Here is a 20,378-nt window from a genome sequence, read left to right as displayed (position 1 = left end):
TTTCCCCAGAAGTAGAGCTTGTGGCATCTCCTTTTAAAGGTCTGTCACCATTCTTAACATGCTTTCTATCTATCTCCTTTATATCTGAGGAATGTTAAAATTGAAGTATAATCACATTTGATGAAGTGTAAAAATCTAAAAAGAGAGCTATAATGAGTTACACTGAGTTGGGGAAAACTGGAAAAAGCCTGAGGGTCTCATACTCTCTGGGTGAAGCAGCTGTTGCCCTTACAGCAGGTAATTTAAAGATCAGAATTACCAAGTACTTAGACATCTCTAAAAGGCACATTGAGCACTGCAAGTAGAAGTAAATGAAGTGTTAAGCTACCCACGAAAGCCTTTCATTTTCCCACTATAGTATATGACTATATGAGACCAATGCAAGTATTTTTATTTACAGATCTAGAACCTTCCAGGTGACTGAAAGTGGAAAACCTGTCAGTAAAGGCCTAAGATAAGCTACTACAGCAATTAAATACTTCAGGAGAAAAATTAAAAAAAAAAAAAAAATTATGTAATTTTTGTGATTATTTCCCAAGTCTTGTGTCTCACTGTGCAGTTAGCACACTAGCAGACTAGTAGGAATGAAATTTGCTGTACACATATACTACTGATTACTTAATTTTTATAGGAGGTAATGTCCAGCTCTTAAATGTCTTGAGGTCTCAGGTTTCACTTTGCAAGAAGAGGTGTTGAGACAAACTTTAGCAGCTGTTTTATTTTCCAATAAAAAAGCCTTCTAAAGTATCAAAAGGGCTCAACTTTCAAAAGGGTCAAAATTGTTATAACCTTCCTTTAACCCACAGAAAAGGGAATAACTATTGTCTGCAGTAAAGGGCTGATTCAGATGTTTTTGTCTTTGATGCTGCTGTTGCTACTGCCCAAGATGCATACTTTTGTGATTCTCCTTGGACTGTCAGGACTGTAGATTTCTACTCAATCTCCAGCAACGTGAAACTCATCAGTTTCAGATTACCTGGAAAACACTGTGCAAGAGCCCACATTTCCTTCTAGCAACCCCCTGTCCCACTGTTAGAAAAACCTCCAAAACTAGTAAAAGTATATTCAAGGTAAGTGTCATCAGAGTCAAAGTACTTCTTTCTGCCAGGCTCAGTGTTGCGCAAGAGTTTCTTATCTTGGGCAAACTGTGGTGCAGCGAACAGCTGTATCTATTGTACTCTGAGTTACTGGCCTTAGTTTTAACTGTTTTCCTGCTGCAGATGTTCTGGAGCTGTCTGCTCCCAACAAACTTCTGGTTTGCTGATCCATGAGTTTCCTCTTCACCTCTGACTGATGCACTGTTTCAGATGGTTGTGTCCACGCTCACTGTGTTTGACCCTAGATGCACAAGAGGTGACCCCTGGGATAGACAGCTTTAGCCCAGACCATAGCAGGCTGGGTGAAAATCAAGCAGACTCAGCTCAACCAGAATTAAGGAGGCTTCTTTCCTTGCACAGTTGTGTCTTCTGCGTGATGCCATTGTGTCAAAGAGAATGAGCAGCTACCGGACTTCTCTCCACCACTGGGAGGTCCAGAAGGGTTGTGCACATGTGTGCGTGTGTGTGTGAGAGCCTGTGCACGCGTGCATGTGTGTGTCTGTGTACTCTCTAGTGTCTAATAAAGAGTCGGCTCATGCTGCTGCCTCACTGGGAGCACTTGTAATGTCTCTTCCCAGTTCCTGGTTTACTCTTTATACAGAGCTTATGGCAGGGTGAGGCTGACAAGTCTGAGACACTAATCATCTGCAGAGTTTGCCTGAAGCAGATCAACAGAATTGGCACTTATTTGTGGGAAAGGGAAGATGGATGACAACAGTCACACTTCCACACTGTGGTGACAGATGTCTCATTTCTTTAGGAGGCTACAGATTTTTGAGAACTTCTGTGGCTGTCCTCCAGACCAAGTTGTTTCTCTGTCCTCCATCCACAGAATGGATAGGGCTTAAAGTGTTAATTCAGGTCCTTTTGCTTGATAGCTTATTACAGAGTGCAGATTAGTAGGTCTGTCACAGTCCCTTCCTTCCAGAACTGGAGAATCATCACCAGCATCCTTTGTTGTCCTGAAAGCCTCCTCAGCTTATGAAGTAATTAAACCTTCTAAACCATAGCTGGGAATATTTTTCTGTCCTATCAAATACCCATGATACTTGTGTGTGTGACCATATATGATTTCTGTTTCTGGAAATAAAAATAGAAAATTGTTTTGTCCATAAATTTCTTCTTGGGTTTATGTTTTGCAACTGGAAGATCAATTTTCCAAATGTGGCAAATACAAACAATACATTATTTTCCTTGTATGTTACATTCCTATTTTTAAAGGAAAGAAAAAATTTTTTCCTCTCTCTAGCTATCATTGTTTGAAAACGATATATACAACTTGACCTTTACCAGCAGATGGCTCATATCTAATGATATTCCATCCTTAGGAAGGATATAATTCTGAAAATCAAAACTATATAATAAAAACATAGCCACAGTATTAATCCTGCTGGACACAGGGAGAACTCTCAGAGAATAAACATATTTGAGATAATGTCAAAGGTAATGTCAATAACAACTTACTAGTTCCTGTGTTTTCACTGGTCAATCAGAAATACACAGAGAATCGGGGAGATAAAAACTCTGCAGTAATAAATGTGACAAATGATGGAATAACATTTTCTTCTTCCTTTTCTCCTTTATTCAGTGGAACATTCACTGTGATTGAGAAGGTTGAAGAAAGTGTACATTGATTAAGATTGATGTATGTCTAAAATAAGTTTTAATAAAAGATGAAATGCTATACACTGTATAATGTAACAGGTTCTTCTAAGACCAGAGACCAACAAGCTGTTTTTAACCCTATGTAACGCTTTCTACGGGTAAATCTTTAAAGCCATTTATGACATATACTATTCAGACCTGCCCTATATTTACAAGTTAAATCATGTATTAACTTGTCTTAGGTGATTCTTAAGATGCCATGTTGCAAAGTGTGATCAATACAATGATCGCTTTCTTTTTATACCTAGGTAAGAAGCTGAACATAGGATGGTCATATTTACATGACAAAATAACTTTCTGTTAGGAACAAATAAGTACTGGCCTGATTTGAAAATTATCAAAGCTAAGAAATGGGCACAGACAGTGGAAGAAAGTTTTCAGAAAAAAAACCATAAATATTATCAGGAATAAATAAACTCTTTAGTGCAAAAAATAAACATTCTGGAAAGCTATCTTTCATTCATGCAAAAAAGCAAACAATTGCACATAGCAAACCAATTTGTAAAATCCAGAAGTAGGTCATGCTTTTTACTAACAGGGAAGAAAGGTAAATGTAGTAAATAAAGTATTTACAATAAATAATCTAGCTGTTAAAGCCCTTTCATCAATTTTATTGATTGCTCCTGTGGAACTATGGACGTCACTAAAAGGGAGGTCTTAGAAGCAGACTCGGAAGCTGCTATGACTTGCAGACAACTGTGGTGGGTTTTTTTAAATTTTTTTTTTTCTTTCACATTAGATAATGTGACATAAAATATGACAAGGACTGCTTCTGGAAGAAAAATACAGAAGAAATTAAGTACAATTAATCTCCACCCCACAACTGTTAAGTATTAGACAGTATTTTAGCGTCCTGGTTGACACGATTTTTCTTGTTCTTAGCTACTGTTAGTATTTTTTTTTTGTATCAGAAAAATGTATTTTTCTTCTGAAAGACATAAGTTGGAACATTTCGATATTATTTCAATTAAAACTTTTCAATTTTCAGATGAAATTATTTTTATTCGTACATTTCCTTAATCTTACTTTAAAAAGTATTTCAAAGACTCCACATTGAAGCAAACACATTAAAAACATAAGCAGTTTTGACCAACTCAGTACGAAAAATTTTTACAAACTAGTAAAATTACAGATAAAAATGCTGAAGTTTCACTATTGCCAGTGAATAATAAGGGAGGTGGATTTTTTTTTTTAATGGCCTAACCAACATTTACCAACTATGAGTTATAAAATTAGGCATCAAAAATTAGACATCAAAATACAAAAGGGAGAAATGGAAATTGAGGGAATATCTTTGACAGGGTAGGGAAGGACATAAGACACAAAAGAAGGGGTAATACAGCATATTTATATTTGGAAATTTCTCCTAAAAATACCTTTAAGTGAGCAGTCTCTCTTCTGTTTCCAGTCACTTTTTAAAAGGTTATTGACCTGTGTCAGGTACATACCAGGGTTTCCTCAGAAACCTGAAGAATCACAAGCAGCACCAAAAATAAACACATTAGTGAGAAGTTGTGCCCAACAGCTTTTAGTGCTTTAGAAGTGTTTCTTCTCCATGGGGTCAGTCCCAGGCATTTTGTTCACTGACCAGTCCTCCTTTTCAGCTGTTGGACCTAATTATGAGGACATTTTGGCAAAGGGCTTAAGCAGCACGACAGTATAACTAGCTACCCTCTCTTTAGTCAGATCTCTAGTTTGATGGTTTTAGTGTTACTTACTCTGCATCGCGCACAGGGTTGTGACTTAAAGTAGGATATGTAATACTATGGCATTAGAGCTGGCTAAAGTAGGATATTTAATACTACGGCATTCAGGGCTTAGAGGTGTCTTGTGCCTTACGTGTTTTTAAGGCTCTGTGTTGGACACAGCTCACAGCTCCAGCACACCTGCATCTCCTGCTGTAACACAGAACCCAGGACCAGGAAGGGCAAAATAAAGAGCCTGAAAGTCTGAGGCAGTAAGAGTAGCTTTCCGTTCTCCTCTTGCCTGAATTGAATGAAAGAAGCTGTGTAATTAATACAAAGGAAAATTAATAAGAAAGGTGTTTTTCAGAGTGTGCGAGGCATGAATGACTGTTGCCCAGAGTCAGCAAGCAGAAGAGGCAAAGAGGAGAGAACCAAGGGAAAGGAAGTAGATTAAGAAAAAGGATGAGCAGGTGGGAGGGGAAGGAGCAGAGGTTTTGTTGCTGGGATTGATTGCCTCCTTGAAATCTGAGAAACAAAGGAAAAAAAGGGAACTACTTCTATTCTTCTGCACTGCCTAATGATACAGGAAGTGACTTGTTAGAAAAGAAGAAGCAGTATCCATAACCTCACAAAAGGCAGGAATTTTAATCCGCAGATTATATTCTGTGAAACCTCCAAGAACAGCATCTCTTTCCTAGGGACTGAAGAACCGAGCAATTTGGGTTTTTTGCTGCCAAGCACCCTATAGAAACTGTGGTATATCATATATATTTTATAAACATATTTCTGTTCTTGCAATTTATAAACAAGGAAACAAAAAATCCTATTAGTGAAGTATTTCTGTCTGACATTATGTTGTTGCCTGCACTGAAACTTTTGGACTGTCTGGGAAATGGAAGTCACTAATGCATCAGCTTTTGATTTGCACTTCTCAGGAACTTTAATGAGCTAGCTGTGAGCAGTCCCCTATTTACTTGAAATAAAATAGCACTTAGAGGCATGGAAACAGAATCCATCCAAGACCTGGTTTTAGTTACAGGAATTTACAAAATGCCACACTTAAAAAAAAAAAAAAAAAAAAAAAAGAAGAGTTGTCTGTCTTTTTCAGTGTTCAAGGTGTGAGGAAGGACTGAGATTTATCACATCAGAGTTGCTTTTTGAGAAGAATTAGCCCTGTGTGCTGATTAAGGAGGCCCAGCCACCTCCCAGTTTAATGACTAGCCTAGAGCCAAGGTAGGGAGGGACTCAGAGAAGCAGTGGGCTGCCTGGAAGAAGGGGCCATTCAAGTTTGGGCAATTGGAATTACACAGATGATAGCAGAAATTCAGTGTTAATGGGAATTGGGTAGCTGGTGACCTGTACTACCTTTAAGTGAAAAAATAAATAAAGCTGAAGTAAAGAGAAGAAAGTCCCAAGGCAGGCTTTGATGCACTGAAGTCAGGTATTTGAGTTAGCTTGGACATTAGCTTTCAGAGCTGAGCGAAATCAAGCAGCAGGGAAGGGCCACCTTGTGCAGGGCAGAGCGTTCCAGAAGGCTTTCATACACCTTGGAGTCTTATTCGATTCATGTTTTCCAAAACAAGTTTATGGCAATAACAAGAATGGCTGGAAGAGATGCTGGGTAGCAAGCAGAGTACAAAGGACATAAACATCAGAACGGAACACAGTACAGTGAGATTCAGCGCATTATCTCAGCTTCGTATTAACAACACCGCTGTGAGATGTTTCTGGACTGACTGACACTGTACATTGAATAAATCTAAGATTTAATATCACTTAGGGCAGGTGAGGCATGGACATGTGTTAGACCTGTTTTAGGAGGTCTAGCCCTAAGTTTGCACATTACGGACCTTATTGTGTAGTGAAAGACAAACGCAAATGTAATATTATTTTTCTTTGTTTTGCCAAGGGCCTTGAGTAAAATTATATGCTAACGATTCTGCTAAAGGTAAGGAATCCCATAAGAAAGCTCCCTACCAGACAATGCAGTCCCCTGTGGTAGAAGATGTGCAAAACCATCAGGACATTTATGAAAACTGATGAAAATATGTAACTAGCATTTAGCGAGGGAGGGCTGGAATGATTTGTCTCTCTCCAGTGAGGCGTCTCCTTCCTTGAGAGGGCTAAATATCCTTATTTGAAATGATGTATGCCCAAAGTGAATTGCAATTAAACTGTAAAAAAAAAAAAAACAACCACAAAACAGAAACAGACGAAAATTCAGACCGGAGCCATTTCTTGAATGTTTGGGGATACAGTGAGCAGCAGCTTTTCCTTGCAGAAGAGAGTTCCCTTATCTGAGAGAGGAGGGAGTTGGGAGTCCTTGTAAGGCTGCAGGGAGGTGAGCACCAGTGAAGGGATCCAGCACCTTCATGAGCTGTGCTTGTGACAGAGAAGCAGGGCAGCCAGGGACCCACAGACTGAAAGAAAGGTAAGGAATTAATCTGCCTTTGTGGGGGTGTTATGGAACTCCCCTGTGGTCATTGTGGACCTAGCCAGACTGCCTCTCTTCTGAGATGTGTCTGCGGCTGAAGCTGATGAGGGTGAGGGAGGAGGTCTGTGCCAAGGCAGGAGCTGGAACTGGGTTTGCTGGGGCCCTGACTTCCAATCTGCATTGGGGTGTGGGAACTGCACCTCTGGTGTGGGGACAGAGGAGTTCCTCCTGCAAGAGACACTGAAAGCTGAAGGCAGAAAACTGATGTCTTTCCTCTCATCTTCCCTCCTGAGAGTGGATGGGGCATGCAAAGGATTTGTGGCACTGATGGGGCCAGCAGGGGCCATCAGGCAGGCCAGGACCGGCCCTTCCAGGTGCTGCCCACTGGAGGCATAAGGAGGCAGGACCGTTACCCTGGGTCTCCTAGAAATGGGTCTCTTCCCCAAGACTGACCTTGCTGGAGAGTGATTTTCTTCCTCAATAGCAGCAGCAGAAGGAAAATATTCATGCAGTTGACTCTTCGACCCTCACAGTCCAACTCTGTCTGTGGCTAGGGAGATCGACTCACAGTGCAGTCATCAGGGGAAGGACAGAGCTGCCAGGGACAGAGACAGAAAGCCTACAATGAGGGGAAGAAATAGTAACAGAGGGCACGGCAACCTCAGCCATCTGACTCATCTCCTGTCCATTTTTCATGAAAAAGCTCATTTCATTCCACAGTGACAAGCAGGGAAAACTGCAGTGTGGCTGGCGTGGAGAGCTAGTGATGCACAGGGAAGCCAGTCGCTGCTCAGTATATCTGGTTTAAGACCCTATTTTGTATTGCACACAAATGCGTGATAGTTTTACTGTTTGTACCAAAATGCTCAGGCTGATGGTCCATCTTGGAAGCTGAACCACAATTAAGATAGAGCTATCTCTGCGTACCTTTGCTGCTGAGGAATATCTGTAAATGCCCTCCAAAGTGAGCATCCTCACTCCTCAGTGGTACCAAAGGGAGCAGCAGGGCTGGCAAGGGTATCTAGCTACAAGAGACAATGTGGAGCTGCTGTCTTATATGGCACTGCTATGCCGATATCCCCAAGTGAGTTTATTTCTAATGGGCCTTCATGTCTGTCCTCATTTCAGCTGGGATAGAGTTAATTTTCTTCTTAGTAGCTGGTATAGTGCCATGTTTTGGATTTAGGATGAGAATAATGTTGATAACACACTGATGTTTTGGTTGTTGTTGTGTAGTGCTTACAGTAGTCGAGGACTTTTCAGCTTCCCATGCTCTGCTGGGTGCACAAGAAGCTGGGAGGGGGCACAGCCAGGGGGGCTGACCCAGACTGGCCAAAGGGCTATGCCATACCATATGACGTCATGCTCAGCATACAAAGCTGGGGGAAGAAGAAGGAAGGGGGGAACGTTCAGAGTGATGGCGTATGTCTTCCCAAGTAACGGTTACGCATGATGGAGCCCTGCTTTCCTGGAGATGGCTGAACACCTGCCTGCCCATGGGAAGTAGTGAATGAATTCCTTGCTTTGCTTCGCTTGCGTGTGTGGCTTTTGCTTTGCCTATTAAACTGTCTTTATCTCAACCCACGAGTTTTCTCACTTTTGCTCTTCGGATTCTCTCCCCCATCCCACCAGGGGGGGAGTGAGCGAGCGGCTGGGTGGTGCTTAGTTGCTGGCTGGGGTTAAACCACAACAATGTCCCATCCTTACAGCACTGATTAGAGGTGTTATCATTACAATTTCATTGTCTTGCTCTGCATAATAGATATTGAAACAAGCTGAGAGGAAATTGAGGCAGATGCAAGTAATGGAGGATTTGTACACGTGGTCAATAAATAAGCCATATCCAGCAGAAGCAAGAAACAGAGATATCTGTTTCTGGTTTTGTTTGATTACTTTTTGCCAAAGTAGAAAATAACTTTGCAAATGTCCTCTTAATGTAGAAATTAATGTCTTTGTAATTATGTAAGACTGGCATTTTCTGGAACATATTGCACAATTTGTGTTAGTCATAGATGTTAGATGATACCAATTTGACATTCATAAACAAAAACTGCGCCTAAAAGGCACAAATAACTTGGCTAACGCATAGACAATTCATGATTTTACTTTAATTCTGCAGAACCATAGTGAATGTGTGTGTGTGAGTCAGCACAGTCAGGATGCAGGAACAAACACAAAACCACAGAAGAAATGCAAAGAGTAAATTTATTTTCATTACCTCACCAATCGGGGGATCCTCCAAGCAGCACCTGGGCAGAGGCACACAAGGGGGGACAGAGGCACCACTGAGCTCGGTCCATGCTTGTGTGCCTCTGCCCGGGTGCTGCTTTGAGGATCCCCCGACTGGCGAGGTAACGAAAATAAATCTGCTCTTTGCATTTTGTCCGTGGTTTTGTGGTTGTTCCTGAGTCCTGTCTGTGCTGACTCGCACATTTGGTGTAGTTGCAGGATCCAGGAACAGCTATGCCATGGCTAGCAAAAAAGTCGGGGACTCAGGAGGTGACTCCCAGTATTCTGGGATGGCCCAGTAGGGAGTGCCGGACCCCCATGGCCACTTTCCTGGCTACATTGGCTCCGCTGGAAGCATGGCCTGAAATAGATGGTGGGGCGGTGGTTACCCCCCAGACAACTGAAATGGCTATGCACAGATTGCCATGGAAAGCGGCATCGGAGTCTTCTCACAAGTTAGTGGGGAGATTGGGATGGTTATTAGTTACCGGTCCTAGAGCTCTTGTTCGTGAAGTTGTAGCATTACGGAGTAAAATGAGAGTTGGAAAGGGGAGTCGGGACTATAAGATGCAAAGGCGATCATGCAAGAAGTCATTACTACTCAAGCAGAACGGTGCCATGGGCTGCAAGGTACTGTAGAGTGGCTGGTAGCACGTATTGCTAATAAATGAAGGGACAGATATGGAAAAAGTAAGGTTTTGATTTCCCGAGTTTGTGCTCTCGCCACAAAACCTTCGTGGGATCCTGAGGAATGGGTTAGAAATATCTGGAGTGAATCCTCGGACTCCAAGGTTGAATTTGAGTCAGATTTAGAAGGCAGGGAGGTGGTGGAAGCACGACCCCTCGTACAAATGAGGGGGAAGCAGGAACAAGCAGATGAGGGAGTGCAGATCACATGTACTTACACCCTGAAAGGGTTAAGGGAATTTTTAGAGATCTAACAGCAAAACAGCAGGGTCAGCAATTCTCTAGCATGGATTGAGCTCAGCGGTGCCTGTGTCCCCGTTTGTGTGCCTCTGCCTGGGTGCTGCTTTGGGGATCCCTCGATTGGCAAGGTAATGAAAATAAATCTACTCTTTGCATTTCATCTGTGTTTTTGTGGTTGTTCTTGCGTCCTGTCTGTGCTGACTCACACAGTGTGCTCTTGTTGAGATACGCTACCAGTGATTTTAACAAAGAAACATCCAGACATAACTAAAGACAGACAAATGAGTATGTAAGAAACAAATGGGAATTTTATTGAAGAAAGACACGCATATATTGTAACGGCAGTATTTACAGTCTTAAGACTTTTATCCAGCGCATTACAGTAGGCCCTGTACCTTTGCAGGGAAAATATCTATACCATGCTTGGGTCAAAACTGTTACTAAAAAAAACATATTCATAAGATTAGGAAGGGTTTTTTTCCTTAAAAATTGGGTACCTTAAGATACTTTGCCAGTGCATCCTTCATATTTTCTTATTTTACTTGGAACTATCCTATTTCTCTGCAAGTTTTTTTGGAGATGCATCAGCTATTAAAACGGTAAAAAGCAGCGCTGAGCTTTCAATATAATAGAAAATCCTTGAATACTCAGGAGGGAATTATCCCCTTGCTTTTTCATGATCACAGTTTAGTCAGGGGATGAACTTGCAAAGGTTCCAGGTTTCTTACACCTTACTTCCAGCCCTCCAAGCAGCTTTCAAATTATGCATTTATTGCTCCACCTAGTGACCATAACAAATATCTCCACGGTCAGGAAGGATTCCTCAGTTCAGGAAACAATTGCAGCTCATGGGGCTCCAGGAACTGGAGGGTCATGAGAGGATGATTAGCTGCTTAGATGCTCTGAGCTGCAGAGAACCACAAAGCAAGATGATTTACTTTTCCAAACATCACTTTTGGGTGACATAGAAAGTGTCTGCACAAACGATAGTGGTGAGTGATGAAGCTATTGCTAAGCTGCACAAAGTTGAAAAGTCTTCGTTTCATCCCAGTGTGGGATGCGAGTGAGTTCTGAGGTTTTTAAAAGACAGAGAACTGTCTCCAGTGCAGTCTCTAATGCAGGGACTGGATGAGACTTGGCTTGCTGTCTGATCTTCTTCTAGAGTTTCTTTCTGGACATCCTTCCTTCCAACCCTAAGACAACTCATCTGACTAATAATAGCTAATTCAAAGCCTATTGCTTGCAAGTCTCACTAGGATCACTGCCTGTTACAGCATGGTTAAACTAGCAGAGCCCTAGATGTTTGTTCACCCTTGGGGTGACTTTTGACTCCTTCTAGGGCCTTCATTTTCCTCAAGCAAAAGGTGAATGTTAACTAAATGTGCTGAGCTCCTACATAGACTGAGATTCCAGCCTTTCTGGGGTTTTAATAGACCTCTTTTTCTTCAGGCAGAAATCTGATGGCTGTGTCTAGCCCAGAAGGGAGTGGAATGTCTCCATATGCTGTTTTTTTTTCTGTTGTTTGAAAACAACAGAAAATTGTAAAATTCAGTTTCACTTCAGTGATTCCAGAGGCATGTGTGCATCCATAAAATAAGATCTAGCCTCAAGAAATATATTTTTAAAAATTTGTCCTCTTGCACATGAAGACGGTAATAGGGATGAAGTAGGTGACATTTGTAGTTTGTGTGTCCACGAAATTATTGCCTATTTCTGGATGGCTCTGTGGCTTTGCATCAGAGTTACCCAATCCTCCATCTGTGCACAGATGCAAATGCAATCATTGCCTATCTCCAGTTCATAAGGCTGCACCAAATACTACATTTTAAAACATAAATATCATATTCGAGCAACACTAGCTATTCTGTGTTTCAAAGCAGTAGTGGATAAAGGCAGTTTTAAAAGGCTTTCCTTCTTCAAACTTGAAAAAAAAAAAGGCTTGTATTGCAAACAGGCCCATTTTAAGTGACTCCTGTGTCAATGTCTCAGAGAAGAGAAAAAAGCATCTTCTACTGCAGTGCTGAAAAATGTCAGTTTTATTCCATTTCTTCACGTAGAAGAAAATCAGTGCTGATGGATTTAAGAATAAAAATGGAAATGAAGTGTCATTTTAAACAGTAATTTAAATTCTAATTGTAAGAGAAATCCCACAACATTCTCAAACTTGCACTTCATTGTAATATGCTGCTGCTGTTCCAGCCTAATTAGTCCAAGTCAGTTATCTAATTACAATGAACAAAGAATATCATTACGTGTTGAAAAGATCATGTATAACTGCTATGAAAGTCTCAGAGCAAACACTAGGTCTAAGATTAATGTTTCCAGGGAGACAACCATCTTGATGTGCAGACATCTTGAGAACTACCTAACATAAAAACTTTCTGAATGTTTCCAGTTCTGTTCCCAGAGTCATCCAGGCCATGTCTTGGTTAAGGTCGAGCAAATGCCAAAGAGTAATGGTAAAATTTCAAAAAGCAAAAGCAGATGAAGATGCAGAAATTTGTTTTTGCAGTGATAACCAAATTGGGGGTGGGCTATTCCATTTAGTTGGCAAAGACCCCCCACAAAACACAGCAAAGGGCAAAATAAAAACCTCATCACTCAAGCTGCAGCGAAGGGTTCCCTCTCCTTTATTCCCCTTTTAGATGAGTTTCTGCCAGTGGGCACAACTTACCTTCCCTACATCTTTAATCTTTGCCCCTCCATAGGAGATGTAGACCACCAAGGAGTTAATCTTGACTCTTTTTGCTTCTGAAGCTGGAAATCCACCCTGACAGAACAGTAGATTTCCTTGGCAAGATCCAAATCTTGATACCTCTAACATCCAGTGTAGCTGATGTTCCCAGGGGCCTGAGGGGTAGCTGAGGCAGGGATGACCTGAGTGCACAGTGGTACGTATCAGCTAGGATGAGGCACTGCCAGATGTCCCCCAGCCCTGGTGTAAGCCCAGGGTTGTTCTGCTCTTGCCCCTGTGACTCTGAATGTGCTGGGGCATCGAGGGGGCTCAGCACATCTCCCAGGTCATTTCAAGAGGGTTGCAGGCTACATGCTGGTGACTGTGTTAGAGTGTCCAGTCATTGCCCTGTTGTCCTAAGTCCCAGTTAAGAGGCTTTATATGGAGCAGAGCATGGCAAATTTTATCAATAACTTAATTATTACTCTTTCTTCTGCACTAAAGGCTGGAGATTTCTGGAGTTGTTCTGTATGCTGCCCAGGGTTTGTACAGGCTCTCAAATTTTGGAGGTTGGTGGAGTAGCGAATACCTATGTTAGTCACTCTGCTGTTATAGGTGCTATTTAAAATCAAATCCACTCTTCTCTTAAAATTGGCAGCTGCTCATTCCTTGCAAAAAAATGTTATTGTATTCTTTATTTAAAATGAGTAAATTATAATCCTGGTGCCTTCATGGTGGCGTTTAAAAGCACTATACTGATCAAATTTCTTTAATAGCATATCTGTACAAAACAGTAAATGGCTTAAGCTTGTTTCTAATAATTTTGTTTTTCCAAACACAAGGATATAACACACTTTAGCTGTATTACTTAAGTAAGTAATGCATGCTTCCAGTTCATTTAATTACAACCTTTTCCTTTATCCTGAGGAAGTTCTTTACAATGTACCTTATTTTTTTCTTTTCTTTTCTGGATGAAATATGTGAAATGTTAAATGCAAAAGTGTCCATTGGTATTGGGATAAGTAAAAACTTATATTGCACTGATGTCCTATTGCAAGAAACAGAAAAAAACACAGCTGGATCTAGGTCACTGAAAACATTCCCATAAAGAAAACTGTTACTTTGAGTAGTCATTGCATTTGTTCAAAGGTCCTGACTGGTGAAGTGTTTGCATTAATATGTTCACAGTAAATTGGGTCAGAGGAATTTCTCACCTATACGTGTTCTTCAAGGGTCATCCTGTGGCAAAATAAGCTACAGGAGTTAGGAAAAAATTAATTGTTGTTCATCTGGAGGGACTGGCAGAGAAAGGTGGAGTGGGAATTTAAAAAATATATTCTAAAGTACAGGTATGACCTTCTACAAGTAGCCAGTAAGTGAAAGCAAGATGAAAATGTTGCATTGTGCCAGGCAAAAAACCCCAATGTAGACAGAGTTCCTGTTGTCTGACAGAATAAAGTTTGGATAGGAATGCTTTTCTGGTAAAAAACTTACTCTTGACAAGTAAATTATATGTTGTAAAACCCATTTGCTATGTAGTTGCCAGATATCTCATGACAAGCAAATTGAGCCAGGCTCAGCAAAGGTTCTTTAAAAGTCACCAACACATTATAATAAAAATTAATCCCTCAGACTCAGATTCAGTTTTACCTATGCTAGGCCGAATTCAATAGGTGATGAACCATGCAGTTTTTCATCATTTCTATGGACAGACAGGTTCTTGGGAAGGCTTTTGTTTGCTTTCCCGTCTTTCCTCTAAAGCCCTGCAAGCTGGCTATTGCATAATCATATAAGCAAAAAGCAATCCTACCTGAAGGTGGCTGGTTGACATCCACATAAAAGACAAACAGCGACAAAGGAAGTGAAGGAAACATTAAATTATGTCATATTTGTGGGAAACTGTGGTATAAACAGACCAGGAGTAACTATGAACCTGAACTGGAGCTTGAGCTAGACTTTGATTTGGCAGAGAGCATCTGTCAGAGGAGTGTATGCTGGTTTACAAATTCAGCCCTTTCCAGATGAATCACAGTAAGTCTTTTCAGCCAGAAACACAGGCAGCAAGGTGCTCAGCAGCACCCACTTCTCACCAGTTCTGTCCTCTTTCTGGATGATTGCCTTCCTGGATGCCTGCTTCCAGAGTGCACATGAGCTCTGAGTTTCCCTTCCCTCTGTCCTCTTTGGGAAAAAATGAAGAGTTAATCCTTTCTCCCCAGGTCAGCAGCCTATCTATTAATTTATCACAGCATCTCCAAAATGAATTCATTTGTACACCATTTTCTAATATGAATTTCAGGGTACTCAGAGACTTTGCACTCATACTTTATTAGAGAAGGGTAATTTTCACGGGTATAAGAATTATCTTGTCTTACCGACAGGTGCTTCTGAGACTGGAAATCAGTGCAGTGCTGATTGCAGAGAGAAATAAATATACTCCATTCAACAGGAAGCTGTTTCTGCAGCAAGGAAAATATTTGATCCCTGAAAAGGCAAGTCTAGCTGTGTGTCAGCAAGGAACTTTCATGTTTCTTGTAGCTATGTCGGAGGAAGGACACAAATGGACAAATTTCGTTAGAATTTGTTGGTACAGCCAAATTCACTTAGCATCCAATCTCAGACAAGAAAGGCATGTAGAAACACTGTTAATTTTGCCTTGTTGGCCTTCCTTAATGCTTCTGACCTGAAGACACCAAAAGGGAGGGCTACAGACTGCACAATATGCTTAGAAATGCCCCAGAAGTGTACTTTGGTGTCTTCCTGGACTCTAATACCATCACAGGAGGTACCAGCTGTTGCAGAACCCTTCTTGACCTGAGGGCAAATTCCTCCTGTCACATCTTCTGAGAAGGACCAGCCTGATCCAGTGCCCCTCAATAGGCTGGGGACCAGCTAAAGGCCCTTCTTTCGGGGAACTTTATGACAATATTGAAATTAAAGGTCTTTTTCCATCAGAAAGTAATTTTAATATCTAATAGCTTCATTTTGAAAGCTTTTTTAACTCTCAAGGGTCTATTAAATGTCTCAAGTTTCTACATTGTTTAAAAATTCTATAACAGAATAATTCAAAGACACTTGCTTTGCCCTTTCTTGATCTCCTTCCAGACCTTAACTATAGGTTTCCTCTCTTTTTAAGTGTTTTTAGTAACGTATGTGCCTTTTGGCTACGAAAGAAAAGCAAGCTGTGAACTGAAGAGATGACATTATGATCCGTGATCCTGAAGTAAAACTGGACTAGCTGATGTTAGTGTGCAACACAAGTGTGTAAGAGAAAACTGGTAACAATGGTGTAATCTTTTCCTTTATTTCCTAATATTGCATTTAAAACTAGCTTTTTTTCTGTAAAGGTGCCATTGATGAAGGTGACTGTTGTGACAAAATCACAAATATGCTAGTGGAAATAGGAGGCAGATTTGTGATTTTTGTTAGCCTTCCTGAACATGTATAATTGAATTTGGATCTCTAACACTACTGCAAGGGCACTTTTCTCCCCACACTCCTTCCCATTGCACTAAAGTGCCAGTGGTTGGTAAAAACTGCTCCAAAGAGGCAAACTTTCTTGCCACTCAGCTTGCTATCACGCTGTAGTTTATTTCTGACTCCCGAATGGCCCTACTTTCTGTATAAAGAATAGGAACCAGCTTCAAAGACTAAATTCATCCCTCTCTCTACCCACTAGGTGAAGACACATCATGGGGAGATCAGTACCATAGATACCCTATCGTGATCTTGCTACTTGTTCTGTGACACTCCTCTAGACACACTCCACTAGTTTGATGTCCTTCTTATATCAAGGCGCCCAAAGCTACACACAGTACTCGAGGTGGGGCCGCACCAGTGTAGTGCAGAGTGGGACAATATCACCTCCCTCGACGGGATAGCTAAGCTGTGCTTGATGCACCCCAGGGCATGGTTGGCCCTTTTGGCTGCCAGGGCACACTGTTGGCTCCTACTCAACTTGCCATCAACCCAGCCCCCCAGATCTCTTTCCATGGAGCTGCTCTCCAGCCTCTTGTCCCCCAATTTGTACATATAAACAGGATTACTCCATCCCAGCTGGAAAATCTAGCACTTGCTCTTTTTAAATTTCATATGGTTGGTGATTGCCCAGCTCTCTAGTCTATGCAGATCTCCCTGTAAGGCCTCTCTACCCTTGAGGGACTCCACAGCTCCTCCTAGTTTAACATCATCTGCAAACTTAAGGTACACTCGATTCCTGCGTCCACATCGTTTATAAAAACATGAAAGAGCACTGGCCCTAAAATTGAGCCCTGGGGAACCTCACTGGTGATTGCCCACCAGCCTGATGTAACCCCATTTACTATAGCTCTTTGAGCCGACCTGTCAGCCAATTGGTCACCCAACATATTATGGACTTGTCTAGCTGTGTGCTGGACATCTTGTCCAGAAGAATACTGTGAGAGACAGTATCAAAAGCTTTGCTCAAAGCCAAAGCCACCACATCTACTGGCTACCCTTGGTCAACTAGATGAGTGACCTTGCCATAAAAGGAAATTTACACAGTTAAGCAGGACTTTCTCCTTGTAAACCCGTGCTGGCAATGACCAATGACTGCAGTCTCTCTGAAGTGTTTTTCAGTAACTCCCAGAATAACCTTCTCCCTGATTTTGCCAGGCACTGAAGTGAGACTGACAGGCCTGTAACTAACAGGGTCTTCCTTCTTTCCTTTCTTGAAAATTGGGACAGCATTTGCTAGCTTCCAGTTGATTGGGACCTTTCCGGACTTCCAAGACCATTGAAAAATGTTGGAGAGGGGTCCCACAATAACATCAACCAGCTGTTTCAGTACCCTGGGACGAATCCCATCGGGCCCCATAGACTTACGTTCATCCAGTTGGAGCAGCAAGTCTCGAACAAGTTCAGGGTCAGCTGGGAGTTCATCATCCCCTCAGTCACAGTCTTCCAACACAGGGCTCCAGGGGTCCCAGGGCCCATGCGTGGTGTTAAAGACAGAGGTGAAGAAGGCATTAAATGTCTCTGCTTTGTCTACGTCCCTGTTTGTGAGGTGAGCCACCTCATCAAGTAACAGACCAATGTTAGCTCTGATCCTCCTTTTGCTCTTAACATATTTTAAAAAGCCCTTTTTGTTGCTCTTCACAGTGCTGGCCAGCTTGAACTCTAACTGAGCTTTGGGCACACGAATTTTCTCCCTACAGTGGCAAACAGTGTCTCTGTAGTCCTCCTGTGTCGCCTCTCCTTGTTTCCAATGTCCATACACTTTCCTTTTCCGCCTAAGTTCTAGAAGAAGATCTCTACCCAGCCAAGATGGCCTTCTGTACCGCTTGCTTGACCTCTGACACTTTGGAAGTGCCTGCTCTGCGCTCTGAAGAGATGGCTCTGAAGAAGTGACCAGCATTCATGGACCCCCATACCTTCAAAAGCAGATTCCCAGGGGCCCTTACTAACAAGCTCCTTCAGCAGCCAAGTCTGCTCTCCCCATATCCAGGGTTGAAGTTTTGCTGGCAGTTTTCCTCCTATCGCCAATGATTTGAAACTCAGCTGCTTCGCGGTCACTGTGACCAAGACAGCCACCAATCACCACTTTTTCCACGAGACCCTCTCTGTTAACAAAGAACACATCTAGGAGGGCACCTTTCTTAGTCGGCTCCCTTAGTACCTGCACCAAGCAGTTATCTTCTCTGTGCTTCAGGAATTTCCTGGACTGGTTTGGGTCTGCTGTATGATATTCCCGGTCAATGCCTAGGAAGTTAAAATCACCCATAAGGACAAGGGCAGCTCATCTAGAGATATCCCTTAATTCCTTATGGAATAATTCATCGGTGTCGTTGTTGGGGCTAGGAGGTTGTGACAGGTACACTGTGTCCCCCTCCGCCCCCCTCCCGAAGGTCGGGGCTTTTAACGTGGCGATCACCGGCTTTTCGCGCCTCATTTTCGCGCCTTTTGTGCTCTGCCGCGCCCCCAGGCCCGCGCACCCCGCGGCAGGAGGGGCAGGAGGGGCGGGGCCTCTCGGTCGCCAGGCGGGGTCCACAGCCAATGAGGCGCCTCGGCTCGGAGAAGCTTCTGGATCACGGCCAATGATGGCCACAGCGCAGACTGCCCCGAGGTATAAATGGGGCGCCGCCGGGGTCCCTCTTGGGGTGGTGTGATTACAGTGGTGGGCCTGTGTCTGAAACCTCTCCTGCTAGGTTGGGTTGGGTTGGGTTGGGTTGGGTTGGGTTGGGTTGGGTTGGGTTGGGTTGGGTTGGGTTGGGATGGGATGGGATGGGATGGGATGGGATGGGATGCTGCCTGAGGAAACTTCCTGGGACTGAGTGCCCTCACCTCCTTCTGGTGAGTGATTTCTTCTGGATACCCTGGAATGAGCCCTCACCACCACCTCTCCCCACCCCCGGTGAGCGATTGTGTCCTCTGGGTACCCACGGGAGGGACGGAGAGAGTTTCCCCCCTTTTGTGAGTGTGTGTGTGTGTGTGTGCGTGCACTTTGGATCATCATTGCCGTGTGTATTGATGTGTAGTAACGATACCCTGCCTGACTGACACCTTGAATGTGTTAAATGTTAAATGTTATCGGAGTGTTGATTGATTTTTGCTTACTCCTGTTTCTCATTGGTTTCTGTTGTGTGGTTTTGGTTGTTTTGTGCAATAAAGTTGGTTTTGTCCTTAGTTTTGGTTAGTCTTAGCGTACGTCTGTGACAGTGGTTGATAGTAGACTCCCACAACAACATCTGCTTTATTTGCTTTCCCCATTCGTCCTTACCCAAGAGGCTCTCAACCAAGTCGTCACCAACCGTAAGTGCCAAACAGTCCAACCTCTCCCTTACACACAGCGCCAACTGAATGTGGACCATGAGATATTTCCCTATGAAAGGGCAGCAGTCTCACTGTCTTTGTGGTTGTGAGGGCATTGCCCGGGTGGATGCTAGCAGGCCAGGTTCACGGAAGCGGCTGGCAGTTTTTTATCAGTGTGGAAGGATTTCAGACCCCTGTTTTCTCTGGGTGCTGATCTGTGATGATGCTAACTGCTTAGTGTATCGAGCCAAAAGTTGCTTTGACTGATGTTTTATTTTGAAAGGGGGGGTTGGGGAAGGGAAAAAAGAAAGACAGAAGTGGGGTTTTGTGGTTGTTCTGAAGTGCAGATCAAATGTTGCTGAAATACTGCAATGAAAACGTGGCATGGTGTTGTGCCACATAGAGGTCAAGCCATCCCTCTTCGTTCAAAGATCCCAGAAGAGGGGGACTGATTTGACACTAGATATTGCAAGGCATGTGTTTTTTTCCATAAGAATCTTTCCTTGAGACAAGTAAATTACACACTGTAAAAAGCAATGGGCCCACACTCTTTGTCAAATCTGGTAATGTAATTAGGGCTGATTTCTTTAAAACTGTCCCCCACCACCCCCCAACTTTTAAAGAAAGTGACCCAAACAGCTTGGGTAAATAGGAACTCCCTTGATCTATATGCAGTTTTACGTTCTCAGCCTGCGTTGGGAGAGGCTAAGCAGTCTTGTAGCATTTCTGTCAGGAGATAGATAGATTCTTGAGGGACAGTATTATTTCTACAAGAACTGCCCTGTGGGATAGCAGTCAAGGAACAGGACTGCAGGTCAGGAATTCTGAGCCAAGAAACTGATTTGATTCCATGTTATAAATAAAGTCCATACTGTTGTGGTTTAACCCCAGTCGGCAAC

This window comes from Nipponia nippon, unplaced genomic scaffold, assembly GCF_047370975.1.
Source record: "Nipponia nippon isolate SJK-2023a ecotype South Korea unplaced genomic scaffold, ASM4737097v1 scaffold_1, whole genome shotgun sequence".
In the NCBI taxonomy this organism is placed as follows: Eukaryota; Metazoa; Chordata; class Aves; order Pelecaniformes; family Threskiornithidae; genus Nipponia; species Nipponia nippon.
Note: the sequence above shows the minus strand (reverse complement) of the source record.